General features: G+C 51.5%; 1 protein-coding gene across 5 annotated transcripts in view; it reads right to left on the bottom strand.

The window, feature by feature from the left end:
* The window catches only part of fbxo38 (F-box protein 38), a 104,258-nt gene that overhangs the window by 54,171 nt on the left and 29,399 nt on the right, over window positions 1-20,688 (bottom strand). For 3 of the 5 annotated variants that reach the window (XM_069898750.1, XM_069898752.1, XM_069898751.1), the window contains one exon: window positions 18,845-19,093. The exons of 1 other annotated variant lie outside the window; for it this stretch is intronic. The gene's annotated coding sequence lies outside the window, so the exon portion shown is untranslated. Of the gene's footprint in view, window positions 1-9,544; window positions 9,684-18,844; window positions 19,094-20,688 lie in introns of those variants that run through there. One more of the 5 variants, XM_069898749.1, reaches the window with a different exon arrangement.

Genomic DNA, 20,688 nt, shown 5'->3' with positions numbered 1-20,688 from the left:
AAAAATTATCATCTATCTTTTGTATTTATTAACTTTTTAATATGTACCAATGAAAATACCAAATTCAAAATATTAAAATTATGCTGCTTTAACTCAGTACCAACTGTTCTCCATCTGTTACCTGTGTACTGTGTCTTACTTATTGTACTTTGTTTGAGCTGTCTAATTGATCTGCTCACAAAAGAACCTCTATATCACTACATTTTTATTTCATATGACAAGAAGCTTGAACTTGATTGTGGGAATCAGGTCCAAACTATGTCAATATAATCAGGTAGTTTTTTTTTCCTTTTGAAGTAACTGCCTGGCTGCAACATGAAAGAATTTCAGTGCATATGTGCATGACAGTAACCTCATTATCATTTATGTACAGATGTAATAAATATGGCACCTAAGAAGACTTCATTCTGCCCAACAAATTTATCACTCCTAAATCTAAAACACCAGTGTAATGTAAAACTAGATAAATCAATAAAGCAACAAATGGCTTCAGAGTAATAAACAGAAAATCCATCAAAAATAATGGGCAAAACAGCATATCTAGTCTATTCAATTGTCAGTTAAGAAATAGAGCTGAGAAAATAATAATATTTAAAAAAAAAGGCCCAATGTAATTTAAAAAAAATAAACGGCTGCCATCTTGCAAAATATATCAAATTCAGTGCTGAATCTCAACTATAGTAAAACAACATTTCAAAAATTTTACAAAAGATCTGATAAGCGGTTGATCCAATAAACTATGCTTGTTCACATCAATCCAAGTGGGTCCTATACCTAGAAGGATTTAAAGACTGACATGAAAACTTTTCATCAATATTCTTCAGTGAGAGAACAAATCAATATTAAGGCAGACCTCAAAGAGAAATATTAAATTTTCTTGGGATGTATGAGATGAAAGGGGAAAAGGGGAAATACATTTTAAAAAACCACTTCAGTCTGATTATTTTTTCTATTGCTGCTGCTTCTACACTTGTATATCAACAAAAAGGTCACTGAACTGGTGGGGAAGAGGATAGTGTATAAAGTAGGGAAAGTAAAGTATGTTTGAGGTTGCCTGCTGGAGGATTTCAGTGTCACATTTTTCAGTGAATGTTGGGGAGAGGGAAAGGCAAAAAGAGAAAGTGAACAAATAGTTTGTGCCTGGCAGAAATACTTCCAGAAACTACAAGCTGAATGACAACACCAAGAAATCGGAACTGGAGGAGGTCACCAAGCTCAAGCCTGGCCGGCCTTTCAATACGATGTCTCGTCTATACCAGCTTCAACTCTTCTATGCCAGTTCTCCATAACCGTCAATTCATTGATCTTTTAAATGTTTATCCATCTGAGCCTTAAATACATCTAGTGATAGGAACTCTGACACCCTCAAAGAAATAGACATTGACTCGCCTCAGAGAAGAAATTGCTTCAGTTTTTAATTGATCCGCCATATCCTTATTTGTAATTTTGCCACTAATTATGGCATCTCACTACCTACCCTGTCACGCTCCATTAGGATTTTGAGTTTAAGTAAATGTCACTCCTCATTCTTTAAAATTCCGAGGAACACAGAAATAAAATGCCTTGAATCATTTGACATGATAAGTCCTTCATCCCAGGAATTTGCTTGGTAAATCTTTGCATATCTTTTGTTTTTGGTTATCCAAAACCTTATTGCAATTATTTTTTTCCTTGTGGCATCCAGTTTTCAATCTCTACTAACACATTTCCACCAATACCTTGGGTCCTTGATTTATGCAACAACTTCGTGAATGGCACCTCTTCAAGTGCCTATTACAAATCTAAATACACTATATTTACAGGTTTCTGTCAACTTTCTACACAGAATGAAAAACTTGAGGCAGTGTTATTTGTCGGGTGGAGAAGGTGCAGGAGGATAAAGACATAGGGTCGTTAGTAGGGTGACAGGGGGGGTAGGGGGAAGAGGAATTAATGTTGCCTGAAGAATAGTTGGTGCGACTCAGCTGATCAGACAGCATTATCAGAGACACGTGGGCAGTCGACTTCAGATCTGGACCCTTTCACAAGACAATATCGAGAAAGGTTCCCAACCTGTAGCACTGTTTATTTATCCCTATGTCAGTGCATGACTCACTGAGTTTCTCTAGCTTCTCAGTGCTCTCAAAATTCCACCATCAGCAGCTTCTTGCTTTATATGGTTACCTGTACATTTGTTGAGAGATAGATATATTTTGCAGCTGACTGTGGTGCTGTAGTGGGGGAGGGGTGAAATGAGACCGCGATTGTTTGGTTCTGGAGGGGTGGAAACTAGTTATAGAGTGGTATGGCTGGGAGAGTAGACAGGGCCATCTGTAGGACTTTTGAGAAGAGAGAGGATAGTACTATCAAGGATGGGGATGTCAGAAGACATAAAGATGGAGCTGTCCTTCGAGGGGGGAAAGAGGGGACGGGGGGGAAAGAGGGGACGGGGGGGAAAGAGGGGACGGGGGGGAAAGAGGGGACGGGGGGGAAAGAGGGGACGGGGGGGAAAGAGGGGACGGGGGGGAAAGAGGGGACGGGGGGGAAAGAGGGGACGGGGGGGAAAGAGGGGACGGGGGGGAAAGAGGGGACGGGGGGGAAAGAGGGGACGGGGGGGAAAGAGGGGACGGGGGGGAAAGAGGGGACGGGGAAAGAGGGGACGGGGGGAAAGAGGGGACGGGGGGAAAGAGGGGACGGGGGGAAAGAGGGGACGGGGGGAAAGAGGGGACGGGGGGAAAGAGGGGACGGGGGGAAAGAGGGGACGGGGGGAAAGAGGGGACGGGGGGAAAGAGGGGACGGGGGAAAGAGGGGACGGGGGGAAAGAGGGGACGGGGGGAAAGAGGGGACGGGGGGGAAAGAGGGGACGGGGGGGAAAGAGGGGACGGGGGGAAAGAGGGGACGGGGGGAAAGAGGGGACGGGGGGAAAGAGGGGACGGGGGGAAAGAGGGGACGGGGGGAAAGAGGGGACGGGGGGAAAGAGGGGACGGGGGGAAAGAGGGGACGGGGGAAAGAGGGGACGGGGGAAAGAGGGGACGGGGGAAAGAGGGGACGGGGGAAAGAGGGGACGGGGGAAAGAGGGGACGGGGGGAAAGAGGGGACGGGGGAAAGAGGGGACGGGGGGAAAGAGGGGACGGGGGGAAAGAGGGGACGGGGGGAAAGAGGGGACGGGGGGAAAGAGGGGACGGGGGAAAGAGGGGACGGGGGGAAAGAGGAGACGGGGGGAAAGAGGGGACGGGGGGAAAGAGGGGACGGGGGGAAAGAGGGGACGGGGGGAAAGAGGGGACGGGGGGAAAGAGGGGACGGGGGGAAAGAGGGGACGGGGGGAAAGAGGGGACGGGGGGAAAGAGGGGACGGGGGGAAAGAGGGGACGGGGGGAAAGAGGGGACGGGGGGAAAGAGGGGACGGGGGGAAAGAGGGGACGGGGGGAAAGAGGGGACGGGGGGAAAGAGGGGACGGGGGGGAAAGAGGGGACGGGGGGAAAGAGGGGACGGGGGGAAAGAGGGGACGGGGGGAAAGAGGGGACGGGGGGAAAGAGGGGACGGGGGGGAAAGAGGGGACGGGGGGAAAGAGGGGACGGGGGGAAAGAGGGGACGGGGGGAAAGAGGGGACGGGGGGGAAAGAGGGGACGGGGGGGAAAGAGGGGACGGGGGGGAAAGAGGGGACGGGGGGGAAAGAGGGGACGGGGGGGAAAGAGGGGACGGGGGGGAAAGAGGGGACGGGGGGGAAAGAGGGGACGGGGGGGAAAGAGGGGACGGGGGGGAAAGAGGGGACGGGGGGGAAAGAGGGGACGGGGGGGAAAGAGGGGACGGGGGGGAAAGAGGGGACGGGGGGGAAAGAGGGGACGGGGGGAAAGAGGGGACGGGGGGAAAGAGGGGACGGGGGGAAAGAGGGGACGGGGGGAAAGAGGGGACGGGGGGAAAGAGGGGACGGGGGGAAAGAGGGGACGGGGGGGAAAGAGGGGACGGGGGGGAAAGAGGGGACGGGGGGGAAAGAGGGGACGGGGGGGAAAGAGGGGACGGGGGGAAAGAGGGGACGGGGGGGAAAGAGGGGACGGGGGGGAAAGAGGGGACGGGGGGGAAAGAGGGGACGGGGGGGAAAGAGGGGACGGGGGGGAAAGAGGGGACGGGGGGGAAAGAGGGGACGGGGGGGAAAGAGGGGACGGGGGGGAAAGAGGGGACGGGGGGGAAAGAGGGGACGGGGGGGAAAGAGGGGACGGGGGGGAAAGAGGGGACGGGGGGGAAAGAGGGGACGGGGGGGAAAGAGGGGACGGGGGGGAAAGAGGGGACGGGGGGGAAAGAGGGGACGGGGGGGAAAGAGGGGACGGGGGGGAAAGAGGGGACGGGGGGGAAAGAGGGGACGGGGGGGAAAGAGGGGACGGGGGGGAAAGAGGGGACGGGGGGGAAAGAGGGGACGGGGGGGAAAGAGGGGACGGGGGGGAAAGAGGGGACGGGGGGGAAAGAGGGGACGGGGGGGAAAGAGGGGACGGGGGGGAAAGAGGGGACGGGGGGGAAAGAGGGGACGGGGGGGAAAGAGGGGACGGGGGGGAAAGAGGGGACGGGGGGGAAAGAGGGGACGGGGGGGAAAGAGGGGACGGGGGGGAAAGAGGGGACGGGGGGGAAAGAGGGGACGGGGGGGAAAGAGGGGACGGGGGGGAAAGAGGGGACGGGGGGGAAAGAGGGGACGGGGGGGAAAGAGGGGACGGGGGGGAAAGAGGGGACGGGGGGGAAAGAGGGGACGGGGGGGAAAGAGGGGACGGGGGGGAAAGAGGGGACGGGGGGGAAAGAGGGGACGGGGGGGAAAGAGGGGACGGGGGGGAAAGAGGGGACGGGGGGGAAAGAGGGGACGGGGGGGAAAGAGGGGACGGGGGGGAAAGAGGGGACGGGGGGGAAAGAGGGGACGGGGGGGAAAGAGGGGACGGGGGGGAAAGAGGGGACGGGGGGGAAAGAGGGGACGGGGGGGAAAGAGGGGACGGGGGGGAAAGAGGGGACGGGGGGGAAAGAGGGGACGGGGGGGAAAGAGGGGACGGGGGGGAAAGAGGGGACGGGGGGGAAAGAGGGGACGGGGGGGAAAGAGGGGACGGGGGGGAAAGAGGGGACGGGGGGGAAAGAGGGGACGGGGGGGAAAGAGGGGACGGGGGGGAAAGAGGGGACGGGGGGGAAAGAGGGGACGGGGGGGAAAGAGGGGACGGGGGGGAAAGAGGGGACGGGGGGGAAAGAGGGGACGGGGGGGAAGAGGGGACGGGGGGGAAGAGGGGACGGGGGGGAAAGAGGGGACGGGGGGGAAAGAGGGGACGGGGGGGAAAGAGGGGACGGGGGGGAAAGAGGGGACGGGGGGGAAAGAGGGGACGGGGGGGAAAGAGGGGACGGGGGGGAAAGAGGGGACGGGGGGGAAAGAGGGGACGGGGGGGAAAGAGGGGACGGGGGGGAAAGAGGGGACGGGGGGGAAAGAGGGGACGGGGGGGAAAGAGGGGACGGGGGGGAAAGAGGGGACGGGGGGGAAAGAGGGGACGGGGGGGAAAGAGGGGACGGGGGGGAAAGAGGGGACGGGGGGGAAAGAGGGGACGGGGGGGAAAGAGGGGACGGGGGGGAAAGAGGGGACGGGGGGGAAAGAGGGGACGGGGGGGAAAGAGGGGACGGGGGGGAAAGAGGGGACGGGGGGGAAAGAGGGGACGGGGGGGAAAGAGGGGACGGGGGGGAAAGAGGGGACGGGGGGAAAGAGGGGACGGGGGGGAAAGAGGGGACGGGGGGGAAAGAGGGGACGGGGGGGAAAGAGGGGACGGGGGGAAAGAGGGGACGGGGGGAAAGAGGGGACGGGGGGGAAAGAGGGGACGGGGGGGAAAGAGGGGACGGGGGGGAAAGAGGGGACGGGGGGGAAAGAGGGGACGGGGGGGAAAGAGGGGACGGGGGGGAAAGAGGGGACGGGGGGGAAAGAGGGGACGGGGGGGAAAGAGGGGACGGGGGGGAAAGAGGGGACGGGGGGGAAAGAGGGGACGGGGGGGAAAGAGGGGACGGGGGGAAAGAGGGGACGGGGGGGAAAGAGGGGACGGGGGGGAAAGAGGGGACGGGGGGGAAAGGGGGGACGGGGGGGAAAGGGGGGACGGGGGGGAAAGGGGGGACGGGGGGGAAAGAGGGGACGGGGGGGAAAGAGGGGACGGGGGGAAAGAGGGGACGGGGGGGAAAGAGGGGACGGGGGGGAAAGAGGGGACGGGGGGGAAAGAGGGGACGGGGGGGAAAGAGGGGACGGGGGGGAAAGAGGGGACGGGGGGGAAAGAGGGGACGGGGGGGAAAGAGGGGACGGGGGGGAAAGAGGGGACGGGGGGGAAAGGGGGGACGGGGGGGAAAGGGGGGACGGGGGGGAAAGGGGGGACGGGGGGGAAAGAGGGGACGGGGGGGGAAAGAGGGGACGGGGAAAGAGGGGACGGGGAAAGAGAGGTCAGGGGTGCCTGCGAGGGGCAGAGATGGGAGGGGACGGGGCTGCCTGCGAGGGGCTGAGACAGGGCTGCCTGCGAGGGGCGGAGAGGGGAGGGGACGGGGGTGCCTGCGAGGGGCGGAGAGGGGAGGGGACGGGGGTGCCTGCGAGGGGCGGAGAGGGGAGGGGACGGGGGTGCCTGCGAGGGGCGGAGAGGGGAGGGGACGGGGGTGCCTGCGAGGGGCGGAGAGGGGAGGGGACGGGGGGGAAAGAGGGGCGGAGAGGGGAGGGGACGGGGGTGCCTGCGAGGGGCAGAGAGGGGAGGGGACGGGGCTGCCTGCGAGGGGCGGGGACGGGGCTGCCTGCGAGGGGCGGGGACGGGGCTGCCTGCGAGGGGCGGGGACGGGGCTGCCTGCGAGGGGCGGGGACGGGGCTGCCTGCGAGGGGCGGGGACGGGGCTGCCTGCGAGGGGCGGGGACGGGGCTGCCTGCGAGGGGCGGGGACGGGGCTGCCTGCGAGGGGCGGGGACGGGGCTGCCTGCGAGGGGCGGGGACGGGGCTGCCTGCGAGGGGCGGGGACGGGGCTGCCTGCGAGGGGCGGGGACGGGGCTGCCTGCGAGGGGCGGGGACGGGGCTGCCTGCGAGGGGCGGGGACGGGGCTGCCTGCGAGGGGCGGGGACGGGGCTGCCTGCGAGGGGCGGGGACGGGGCTGCCTGCGAGGGGCGGGGACGGGGCTGCCTGCGAGGGGCGGGGACGGGGCTGCCTGCGAGGGGCGGGGACGGGGCTGCCTGCGAGGGGCGGGGACGGGGCTGCCTGCGAGGGGCGGGGACGGGGCTGCCTGCGAGGGGCGGAGAGGGGCGGGGACGGGGCTGCCTGCGAGGGGCGGAGAGGACAAGGCTGCCTGCGAGGGGCGGAGAGGGGAGGGGAGGGGGAGACGGGCGGTGGGGGGGGGGAGGGGGAGACGGGCGGTGGGGGGGGGGAGGGGGAGACGGGCGGTGGGGGGGGGGAGGGGGAGACGGGCGGTGGGGGGGGGGAGGGGGAGACGGGCGGTGGGGGGGGGAGGGGGAGACGGGCGGTGGGGGGGGGAGGGGGAGACGGGCGGTGGGGGGGGGAGGGGGAGACGGGCGGTGGGGGGGGGAGGGGGAGACGGGCGGTGGGGGGGGAGGGGGAGACGGGCGGTGGGGGGTGGGAGGGGGAGACGGGCGGTGGGGGGTGGGAGGGGGAGACGGGCGGTGGGGGGTGGGAGGGGGAGACGGGCGGTGGGGGGTGGGAGGGGGAGACGGGCGGTGGGGGGTGGGAGGGGGAGACGGGCGGTGGGGGGTGGGAGGGGGAGACGGGCGGTGGGGGGGGGAGGGGGAGACGGGCGGTGGGGGGGGAGGGGGAGACGGGCGGTGGGGGGGGGAGGGGGAGACGGGCGGTGGGGGGGGAGGGGGAGACGGGCGGTGGGGGGGGAGGGGGAGACGGGCGGTGGGGGGGGAGGGGGAGACGGGCGGTGGGGGGGAGGGGGAGACGGGCGGTGGGGGGGGGGGAGGGGGAGACGGGCGGTGGGGGGGGGAGATGGGCGGTGGGGGGGGAGGGGGAGACGGGCGGTGGGGGGGGGGAGGGGGAGACGGGCGGTGGGGGGGGAGGGGGAGACGGGCGGTGGGGGGGGAGGGGGAGACGGGCGGTGGGGGGGAGGGGGAGACGGGCGGTGGGGGGGGGAGGGGGAGACGGGCGGTGGGGTGGGGAGGGGGAGACGGGCGGTGGGGGGGGGGAGGGGGAGACGGGCGGTGGGGGGGGAGGGGGAGACGGGCGGTGGGGGGGGAGGGGGAGACGGGCGGTGGGGGGGGAGGGGGAGACGGGCGGTGGGGGGGGAGGGGGAGACGGGCGGTGGGGGGGAGGGGGAGACGGGCGTGGGGGGGGAGGGGGAGACGGGCGGTGGGGGGGGGAGGGGGAGACGGGCGGTGGGGGGGGGAGGGGGAGACGGGCGGTGGGGGGGGGAGGGGGAGACGGGCGGTGGGGGGGGGAGGGGGAGACGGGCGGTGGGGGGGGAGGGGGAGACGGGCGGTGGGGGGGGAGGGGGAGACGGGCGGTGGGGGGGGAGGGGGAGACGGGCGGTGGGGCGGTGGGGGGGGAGGGGGAGACGGGCGGTGGGGGGGGGAGGGGGAGACGGGCGGTGGGGGGGGGGGAGGGGGAGACGGGCGGTGGGGGGGGGAGGGGGAGACGGGCGGTGGGGGGGGAGACGGGCGGTGGGGGGGGAGACGGGCGGTGGGGGGGGAGACGGGCGGTGGGGGGGGAGGGGGAGACGGGCGGTGGGGGGGGAGGGGGAGACGGGCGGTGGGGGGGGGAGGGGGAGACGGGCGGTGGGGGGGGGAGGGGGAGACGGGCGGTGGGGGGGGGGAGGGGGAGACGGGCGGTGGGGGGGGGGAGGGGGAGACGGGCGGTGGGGGGGGGAGGGGGAGACGGGCGGTGGGGGGGGAGGGGGAGACGGGCGGTGGGGGGGGAGGGGGAGACGGGCGGTGGGGGGGGGAGGGGGAGACGGGCGGTGGGGGGGGGAGGGGGAGACGGGCGGTGGGGGGGGGAGGGGGAGACGGGCGGTGGGGGGGGAGGGGGAGACGGGCGGTGGGGGGGGGAGGGGGAGACGGGCGGTGGGGGGGGGGGAGGGGGAGACGGGCGGTGGGGGGGGGAGGGGGAGACGGGCGGTGGGGGGGGGAGGGGGAGACGGGCGGTGGGGGGGGGGAGGGGGAGACGGGCGGTGGGGGGGGGGAGGGGGAGACGGGCGGTGGGGGGGGGGGGAGGGGGAGACGGGCGGTGGGGGGGGGGGAGGGGGAGACGGGCGGTGGGGGGGGGGGAGGGGGAGACGGGCGGTGGGGGGGGGGGAGGGGGAGGGGGAGACGGGCGGTGGGGGGGGGGGAGGGGGAGACGGGCTGTCGGGGGAACAGTCCGGGGAGGAGGGGTTTGAGGAAGGGGCGGAGCCGCCGTTAGTGGGGGTTTGTGAAATTTAAGTTAAGCCCCGCTGATTTCACCCGGTTCATCCCAGGATTTTGGGGCCGCGGGGTTGAGACTCAGTGATAGCACCAACAGGATCCAAGGCAACCAGGGACTGGGCGGCCGGCCCTCCGAGCCCGCTGCCTCCAGCAGTTGCGGTGGCCGTTTCCAGCCCGCTCCCTCCTCCTTACCTCTGCGGCCTTGGGGCAGGCGCCTGCGCCCTTGCCGAGAGAGCAGAGCTTGTCCGAGAAGCAGTCGCCTCTGCTCTGGGAGCGAAAACCCGACGCCTTCAACATTCGTCACCTCCTCCGCCGACCGCCACTGCGCATGCTCGCCGGCCACAGCAAGCCGGCGGGGCCAAACAAGCCTCGCTCCTTCTTCCCAACTTCAGGAACGCGTTTCCCTTCCGAACCAGGACGGGCTTTCAGAACGTTTATGATGTTCATTCAGTCCTCTTTTGGAAGAGTATGGGTTTGTATGAGGACACTATGATGCATTGATTTGATGTAAAGAAAGACCGTGCATTTCCTGTCTGCGTTCCAAATAAAATAGATAAACATTTCCAAGGAGCCTTAAAATAGAAACAAATGCCTTCCTTATGTTTAAATACAGTGGTTATCAGTATAATCGCAAGCCAGTTGAACGTTTCCAGCAGTTTCTGTTTTATTCTTTATTTCATCCACCAAGTCTGGCCACTTGTAATACAAGATGTCATTTAACCTGCTGGAACATCTGCGAGAAGTGGGATGGAAGCAGAGCATCTGCCAGGACATGCAAACACAATAGCCTGGGTACCGCAGTGGCCACCCAATTCCCCATCTCATTCCCTTGCTGACATGTCTGCCCATGGTCTCATGCACTGCCAGACAGAGACCACCCACAAATTGGAGGAACAACACCTCATCTTCCTTCTGGGCACCCTCCATCTGAATGGCATTAACCTCAACTGCTCTGACTTCCACTCTGCTACCTTCTCCCACCTCTGTCTCTCTCCTTTTTTCCTCTGTCTCCTTTCACACAGACAGAATCAATTCTTATCTCTCCCCTTATCATATCCAATTAACATGGTTTGTTGATCTGGACTCTTCCCCCAACAAGCACTGTCTCTATTCTGCAATATCCTGTGGTTCTTTGCTTCTTCCTTGCAGAAGGTCTCAGGCCCGAAGCATTGATAATATATCTTTATCTCCTATGGGCCCTGCAAATCAGGATGAGTTCCTCCAGCATTTTGGTGCGTTTTTACTATAATCACAGTGTCTGCAGATGTTCATGTTTCACTCAGACATGCAAACAGCAGGCAAGGTCAGAAACCAATATAGGACTCTTGAACCATGAGATAGCTGCACTAACTGTTGCACTACCACATCAACCTAATCTTTTGAATTATTTACCTGAGGGTGCTCAGTCATCAAACCTCAAGACAAAAGACTCATACATTGCTCTCCGTATTCACTTTATACATTAATGGGATACTTTGGCTGCAACCATACCATCCATATATTCCTTTGCACATAGATAGATCAGATGTTGATGACCATGTTCTTCAGGCAATAGCAGAGTGAGTGTACTTAACAATAGCATTTACTGTCTTCAAGAAGATTCAATGCAACAGAAATGTCTTGTTAATGTTGCAATAGCTGCAATACATTCTGTTACATTTGTGACAAGTATTAAAGGTAAAAGGTAAATGTTCCATTATTGTCATGTAATACTACATTTTAGAATGTAACATACATGAAATTGTTTGACTTTTGTCTACCTTAAGGCAGGCAGAAAGTCACCACTTTGACTAGCGGCCCTCACAGAAACCTACAGCACCTGCTGTTCCTGAATGCTTAAGGCTCAAAGACGTAGCATGTCTGCACTTACTAAGAACACCCATGAACTCTACTTCAGTTGTAAAAGTAGTGATAAAAAAAAATTCATGGGCTCCTCACATTTGTTGTGCACCTTGTGCCAATGACCTGAGAGCTTGGCCCAGAGATACATTTTGTGATTGAACATGCTAAATTCAATAAAAGTTAATTTAATGTTTCTCCAACTTCTATGTGATACAAAACATCTGAAATGATCTTTGTGTTCTTCTTGAAAATCTCCATCATAATCCCAATTTTTTTCAGGAAACGAACATTTTGAAAAAAAATTGTTGCCCAGTGTAATTTGGCTATCGTTAGCAAGTCCTGTTTTGTATCTTGATTCTCTCATTTCAAGACATCATATAAGACATCATATATATTGTGCAAAGTGAAGAAGTGCAAGTGACATTGGAAATCATAGCATAAAGATATGGACATAGTTGAAGTCCTATTCTTGGGAGTTAAAAGAACTACGGAGAAAATTATAAAGCAGAATCAGAATTTATTGACATGAAACAAGTCACAAGATTTGTGATTTGTGGCTTCAACACAGTGCAAACATTCATATAAACTACCTTACAACAATAAATAAAAATGGGCACGAATACTCAAAGTAAGGCAGTGTCTTTGTTTCATTGATTGTGCAGGAATCCGATGGCGGCAGAGCAGAAGCTGACCTTGTACTGCTGAGTGCTTCACTGTAATCTCAAAATTATCCCAATAACACTCAATGGGAAGAATACAAATGCCAGAATAAAGCCGAATAATGAACGAGCAGGCAAGAAGTACAGAAGGGAAGTCCGTCGAATTCATGGTAACACTGTGGAATTAGTTACATGCTCTGCCATAGGGGGTTGGTCATTGAGATAATGGTGTAAACAAATGGTTCTCAACCTTTTAATTTCCACTCACATACCACTTTAAGTATTCCCTATGCCATAGATACTCTATGATTAGTAAAGGATTGCTTAAGGTGGTATGTGGGTGGAAAGAAAAAAATTGAAAACCACTGTTTTAATCATACTTAATTGACTTGTTATGTGCATACTTTCATAACCAAAGGAAATGGGCTAATGGTAATCTTTCTCAAGCAAAATATTTCAGTAACAATCGAGTCTAGAGCAGTGATTCTCAACCTTCCCTTCCCACTCACATACCACCTTAAGCAATCCCTCACTAATCTCAGAGCACCAATGGCATAGGGGATACTTAAAGTGGTAGGTGAGTGGAAAAAGAAAGGTTGAGAATCATTGGTGTAAACAGAAGAAACAAGGTGAATTGAGACCTAGAAATAATTAATTAAGAGGGATGTTAATACATGCAAATAGATTATTCTTGCAATTCATGTATATTTGATGATTGATTTACTCAAATAAGTATCACTGGCAAGGCAACCATTTAATCTTTCCTAAATTTTACTTGAGATAGCATTGAAGTTTCACTTTTTCGAATCATTAGTCCAGTGTTGGATCTTGGCTGATTGTATTTTTAAACAGACTCTGCAAACAACACAATCCTCTATTGTGTGGTTCTATGAACAGCATTGTCAGGCTTCCTGTGAAATCCCACACAGTGATTTTCAGCAAGAACCATGTTTCAATCATTTGCAAGCTCTAGAAGCTATCAGAACACAATTATAGCCCCCAACTTCATCCACCAGCCCCTAAAAGCAACCACAAATAGTATGTCTCTTCCAGGTACTGGAGAATGTCATTGTTTAAAGGATGAATACAACAAGTTGAGAGTGGTTAGCAGGGAATTATCAGGGTGAGGTAGGGAGAGAGGATAGCTATGAAACAGTAGGAACTTAGAGGGTGCTTTCAAGATGTCAAAGGGATTTGAAGAGACCAGTGAAGAGCAGTGACCAAAGGTGGTATGTTTGTTGGAAAGTAAGTTACTGATGTTCTAGAGCAACATCCAGGTGTTCCTGGTTGGAGCTACCAGGGATGTCAATTTGAGGAGTAATATCACTTGAATGTGGATCATGATTGCTGCACTTTGGGGAAAACTGATGCAGGTCATGCCCATTCATCTTTCACTCATGAGTAGACAATAAAACTCTTTAAAACTCTCATTCAAAAAGCAGTGCAAATTAAGAAGCTGGGTGCAAAATAGAACAGGAGAAAAGATCAAGAAAGGGACAAGGATGTCCCCAACATTTCCCCACAATTCTCAAGGTGGATGAGCAGACAAATGGTGAAGCAAGACAAGGATCTGCTGTAACAATCTGGAACAATCAAACTGCACAGGTGCACGAAATGTAAGCCTTGCCATTTCATTTTCTCCAAGGCTTCCACGTAGGCTTGTAAATTGTTCTTAGGAATCAAGAAGAGATGTATTTTACAGTAAATGAAAATCAAAACAATGGCTTCATGTACATAGCAACTCTGTCCTTGCTCTCTGATATCTTTACTCTGTCCTATCCATCCTTGGGCTTGCTTTCTCAGATATGACAAATGGTCTTTGACCTGAAACATGATACCTTTCTCTTCCCACAATGACCATCTAAACGTTTCCAGCCTTTGCTGGATTTATTTCAATTTCCAGCATCTGCAATTTTCTTGGCGGATATTTTCATTTGGAATTAGAAAAAAAGTGAGATTTAGTCATTGATAACTCCAGTAACTGAAATTTAGATGTTCGTCATCCAATGAACTTTTAGCTCACAATTTAAGATAATTATTCAGTATTTAAACCCATTCTAGAACACTATATAATGCTATTTTTTTTCAATTTGAACTATTGCCTTTTGATATTTGATCTCTTCTGCTTCAAGATATTGAAAGCCTATTATTTTGTCCACTAAATGTTTCCAAACACATGGTGAGAGGATGACATGGGAATCAGTTAGGGAGATTGTCCTCGGAGAGGAAAAGCACGGACTATGGCCTCTAGTGTTGAGATGAATGAGCCATAATCTTGAAACCTCTAGACCAGGAGTGGCCAAACTATGCCCCCTGGGCCAATTGTGGCCCATTGCCCATTTTTAGGTACCCTGTTAAATTACACTGAAGTACATTGCACTTCTTAGTTTCAACACTAGATGCCACTGCCATTTTGATCAAAGACTAGAGTAGTTATTCCCAAAGTGGACAGTGCTTACTTTCCTGGAGGTGGTGGAAAGATTCAAGGGAGCAGTGATGAAAAAGGAGGAGATCCAAAACTTCAGACTTGTTATTATTCACTCTGCTGCAAAGTTTAATGAAGATGCCTGTGCAGTAATTTTCTGGCAGCGAGCTCTGGAAGGAAAGTCAGTTGCGTGACCAGACTCAGGATGACAGTAGTGAGTAAACTAAATGGCAACGAGGTCTTGTGAGAGCTGGCCGCCATGTTGTATTTGGCTTTGGAGTTTTAATAAGTTGAAAGCGAACAGGAGGAGGAGAAAGGGTGGACGGAATGAGGGAGGGATTGAGCACAGGGGGCTCAGGCGGGAAAGGCCTACGGAGAAAAGAGTCAGCCCCAGGAGAGAATACTGCAGATTACGCTGGCTGAGGAATGAGAGGCTGGAGGTGAGAGGCAGTGAGGGAGAAGAAAGAGGTGTCTGTTTGTTGTATGTGTGGGGGAGGGAGCACTAGGGATGTGGCCTGGGACCCAAAACAGGCCAAAAAAGTTTGGGAACCACTGGACTGGACTGACCATTGCAATGCTACTCTTTGATGAAAACAGTTATCTCTAAAGGGCGGGGAAGGGTTTAACTACAGATCATATCTCAGAACAACATGATCAAATCAGAGAAGTATGAAATATCTCATCTAAAGGAATTTTATATATATTATTTGTATAATTTTTGTATTCAATATTGATTTTGGACATAATATATTATGATTTAATTGTTTGATTTTTATAATTAGAATTTGGTTTCATGAACAAAATATGTTAATGTAATAATTATGGTTATCCTTTTAATTTTCAATTGATATGTGATATATATATATGACTTGATTTATGTTATCATTAATATACCTTGTGTAAAGGGTTTTTGTTAAACTCAATAAAAAAAATTTTAGAAAGAAAAGAAAATGGTTATCTCAGTTGATTAAACATGGCGGAACTGAAAAGACAGGAAATAGCAAAGGAGTGCCGAAAATTTCAGACACAGTGGGAAAGTGAATATTTTTTTCACAGAAGTCAAGGGTACTGTGTTTGTCTAATTTGCAACGAATCTGTTAACTTTAATAGCCGATCTAACAGATTTACATATTGCATCATAATTATTAAGGTGGACACTTGGGCCATAAACTGTATTCACTGAGGGTTGTGGAGGAATGTTGGGGGCAGCCTTGTTCCTTTCTTAATTTTATCTCCTGTTCTTATTTTGCACCCAGCTTTTTATTTTTACCCTGCTTTTTGAATGAGAGTTTTAAAGTTTTATTGTATTTATTTAAATTACACTTAAGAGCAGCAGATACAGAAATGCTTACTGTAATATGTGAGCACAGCACTAAACTACTGTAATGTCAACAGTTAAATGCTCAGTAGTGTCTGTGATAGTACAGATCTATCACCAATGCACATAGTGTATATAGTTACTGTATCTAGACTGTGCTTACAGCGATTGGCTGAGAGCTAAGCCACGCCTATTGTCTGGGCCTTAAAGGGTTGTGTCCCTAGCCAGGTTGGATCATTCCGGACTGATCGGCCACCTGTGAAGAGCTCCTGTTTTTTGCTAATAAAAGCCTTGGTTTGGATTAACAAGTCTTTGATTCTTTCAACAAGCTCTACAGTGTCATATATCTATTTTGATAGAAAATGAATTTTCAATGGTACAGGGTTTTCTGGTCTAATTAAATCATTTATCTCGCAGTGTAACTGGTTGGAAACTGCTTGGTTTAATTTGGTCTCTGACTCCTGATATTTTTCTATATGTGGCCCACAACCAAAAATATTTGGCTACCCCTGACCTAGAGCTAGCATCTTCCCTGGCTAGATTGTCTGGAACTAGAGCTCAGTTTTCAAAATAAGGGGTCAATATTCAGGTCTAAGGTGTGAAAAAAATTCTCCACCCAATGATTTTTTAAATATATTCCCTACTGAAGAAAGTTGTGGAGATCCATGTGCTGAGTACATTCAAGACAGAGATGACTATATTTTGGATATCAAAAGCAATCAAGAGAACATAGAATTAGAGCTGAAAAGTGGACTGAAGGAAAAGAGTAGCCTTGATATTCTTGAGGAGCCAAAAGCCATAAAGCCCATTCGCTATTTCTACTTCTTATTTTTCTACTTTTTTGTTTCCACTTCTATTTTCTGGACTTTAAAACCATTAAAGTCTCTGAAGATTCCCATTTCTGACAAAAGACAATCTACCTGCAATGTTAACTTTATTTTGTTCTTGAGTGGTTTATGCAGGCTGTTGGATGTCACCATATTTACAATGTGGAAATTGGTCCAGGTATGCCCTGTTCACAAAGGAGGCTAGATTACCACCAATCAATCGACTCTCAATCACAAACAAAGTGATGGAAGATGTTATCAACAAAGTAACTAAGCAGGATTTGTTCAATAATTGTCAGCTTCAGTTTCACCAGGACCCTTGAGTTCCAATTTTGTTAGAACCTTGGTTCAAACATGGACCAAAGAGATGAATTCTACAGATAAGATGAGAGTGACTGCCCTTGGCATTCAACCAAGTGAGACAACAATCAACCTTGGTAAAACCCAAATCAATGGTTTCATAGCAAAAACACTCCAGTGGCTACAGTCAGTTCACACATAGCCTTAATGACTATTGACCACTAGCACTTAAATCAACGGTGGAAGTATTTGGAAGGCTGGTGAGGAAGCATCTCATTTCTTGTCTGAGCGATGACATGGATACTTTCCAGTTTGCCTATTGTAGTAACAGGTCTATGGCAAATGCCATCTCAATGGCTCTATACAAAGCCCTGGAACACCTGGACAGCAAAGATGCATAGATCAGGATGCTCTTTATCAACTACAGTTCAGCATTTAACACCATCATTCCCTCAAAACTGACCAGCAAACTCCAACACCTGGGAATTAGCACCCAACTGTGTAATTGGATCATGGACTTCCTCACCTCCAAATCATAATCAGTGAAGATGGGTAAGAACTTCTCCTCCACAATCTCCATCAGAACCAGAGTACCACAGGGCAGTGTTCTTAGCCCCCTGCTCTACTCAATTTACAACTACGACTGTGTGGCTCGGTATGACAATAACACCATCTACACATTTACTGACGATTCCATGGTGGTGCATTATATGAAGGAAGGAGAGGAGTCAGCATACAGAATGAAGATTGAGAACTTGGCTGAATGGTGCACCAGCCACAATCTTGCACTTAATATCACCAAAACTAAGGGGCTGATTGTTGGCTTCACGAAAGGTAAGCCAGAGGTATACAATCATTAGGGGATTACAAGTGGAGAAGGTAAGCAAATATATGTTCTTGGAAGTCACTATCTCAAAGGATCTTTCCTGGACCCAACACACCAATGGCATCGTGAAGAAAATACATCAGCTCCTCAACTTCCTCAGGAGTTTGTGGAGGTTTGGTAGGTGTGGTAGAAAGTGTGCTGACTGCATCTCGATCTGGTATGGAAACACCAATACCCCAAAAGGTAGTGGACATAGCTCAGAACAACACAGGCAAAACCCTCCCCACTAATGAGCACAACTACGGTGAGTGCTGCCGTCGGAGAGCAGCAGCAGTTATCAAAGTCCCATACCACCCAGCACCCACTCTGTTCTTGCTGCTGACAACAGAAAAGAAGTATAGGTGCCACAGGACTGGCACCACCAGGTTCAGGAACAGCTGCTACCCCTCCTCCATCAGAATCCTCAATGACAAAATCAATCAGAGATTCATTTAAGGACTCTTCCTTCTGCACTTTATTGATTTTCTTTGTTCTCTCTATTGAACAGTCAGTTTATTTATAGTTCTTTGTTTAATTACTTGTTTTACACTGTGTACAGTTTATGTTTTGCACTACCAATTAGTGGTAACTGTGCTATGCCTGCAGGATAAAAAGAATCTCGGGGTTGTATTGATATCATGTATGCACTCTGACAATAAATAAATCTGAAATCAGAAAGATGGATGGCATTGTCAGAGGTAAATTATCCCAACCCCAGGATTTTACCATGAGATTTTCTAAGGGTCGTGTCCTAGATCCAACCATTTTCACCTGCTTAATCAATGACCTTTCTACCATCATAAAGGCAGAAGCTGGGACATTTGCAGATCATTCGGTTGTATTTGCAACTTCTCAGTAAATGAAACAGTCCAAGCTTTCAAGCAGCATAGAGGTATAGGTGATATGTAGCAAGCAACATTTGCCAGACTTGAGTTCCAGGCAATGATCATCTGCAACAAGGAAGAGCCTAACCATCAGCAAGTTCCATCACCATCAGCAAGTTCCCACGATTAATAACCCAGAAGGCATTATTGACTAGAAAGACACAGATATACAGTTTATGTGATACAGTATCGTACACCATCCTGGTCAAAATCCCGACCCAATATCTCTTTGGGAGTACCTTCACCAGAAGGACTGTTGTGGATCAAGGCAATTATTCACCGCTGCCTTCTGAAGATCAATTAACCTTCAGTCCACTATGGGATTTGCTCATGATACCCAGATACTGAAAATGAATGAAAAATGGAACTTACCATCTGATATGCCTTGGATTCCTTTGTGGCCTTCAAATTAAATTGGATAAATAATTGGAAAGAAAATTTGCATAAAAATGGAGAAAACCTAGTACAAAATCATTGAGGTGAAATGTGCTTCTATGCTGTGTTCTTCTGAGGTTAAATAAATTGCTTGTATTGTCCATGTTATTTTCTGCTGTGATAACTTGTTCAGTTGTGTCAATCTCTCTCAACTTTATACTGTGCTTGAAAAGAGGGTGCATATATCTGGAAAATATATTTCAAATCCATTAACACCAGACTCTCTAGGTTATTATTCATTTTGTCCATTTTTGTTTGGTAGTGTAGTTGAAAATATGAACCAAGCATATTTCTTTCACATAAGTATCTTCTTATCAAATTAACTTTGAGCCTCAACTCCCAATGAGGTTCTCTTTCACTGTGAATGCAAAATGAACCAGTTTTTATCCAAGTTCAGATGATTAATTCCCAGGTGCTAATCTGTATGTTTCCGTCTGACATTTTATCAAATGGTTTGCTTACTGGTACAGTACATCAAATGTTGATGATTGAATGCCTGATGAGGTCATAATTTCCATTTATTCTGCAAATACTGACAGATAATTTCATAATAATAACAATTTTATGAAAAAAAAATATTAGAATTGCCTTTAATCTCTCAGACTACATCCATTTATAAAGCATAAGAATGCCAACAGGTATGTATGAACTAAAAACTGAACAAACTGAATGTGGGATGGTACATTCATTATATTCTTAGTGTCAATTGGAAACTTAAAGATTTATATTTTTCCTTTTTTTTGACAGCATGATAACCCATGTTAAAAGTTTAAACTGAAATGTATTTTACTTTTAAATATTATTGAAAGTAGACTAAATCCAATTAATGTGATTGTAAATACTGTTTTCTTACTAACTGCATTGCGACAAGAAGCTCTCATCCATAAATTTTAAATGCTTGAAGTGTACTTCTAAGGAGGCTTTGCAGTGGTGGGCTTAATTTCTACCACTAGATGTTGCAATATCCAAATCTAAAATGTGGAATAGTAGAACTGTAACTACTGTCTACAAGGGATATTTATATTAATGCTGATACATTTCTCAAAAGAGATTATTAAGCTTGTTTAAAATGGTAAAATGTTTCACATTCAAATTAATTTGACAACTGTCAACTCAGATTGATGAAACTTTGAAGAGGGTATTTAAATTTGTGATCAAATATTCCACCTTGAGGCTGACATTTGCAAGCTGTCCATTATTGTCTTGGATACAGATCTTGAAAATTGAAAAGGGGCAGAAAACATGGCAGTAGTTTTAAAAGAAAAATACTAATAGTTATATACAGTATACAGGTATCATTTTCAGCTGAAGATGGAAGTTAATAAATGGAGTTAACCAATCTCAAAGCCTTGGGATGCAGATCATCAATACTTTTTCATCATTTTGTGTATAAATAAGCTGCTTGTGTTCTGATGAGTATTAATTTCAATGTTCTGTCCAAGATGATTAAATCAGGAAAATCATTCAGCTACAGAATACAGATGAAAAAAAAACTTTAAAATAATAGAATGGGAGTAAAATGTAATTGCCTAGATATTGGACCATATACAGTAGGGCTATGCTTTCAAGTGATGGTGATTAACTATCATGGCTTTTGATGGAAATACAGTCACAGAATTACAGTTTCATAAAATTTGATGAGGTACCTTCCAGAGGTAATGAATGCCAATCGATACCAGACAGCAGACAGGTGGGACACAAATAGAGTGGTACAATGTTCATTAGGAATGTTGCTGCATGACATTAAATCAATTTTGAGTTAGACAGACCACGAGCTAGAC

This window comes from Narcine bancroftii, chromosome 9, assembly GCF_036971445.1.
Source record: "Narcine bancroftii isolate sNarBan1 chromosome 9, sNarBan1.hap1, whole genome shotgun sequence".
Taxonomy (NCBI): domain Eukaryota; kingdom Metazoa; phylum Chordata; class Chondrichthyes; order Torpediniformes; family Narcinidae; genus Narcine; species Narcine bancroftii.
Note: the sequence above shows the minus strand (reverse complement) of the source record. Positions and strands in the feature narration are given on the sequence as shown.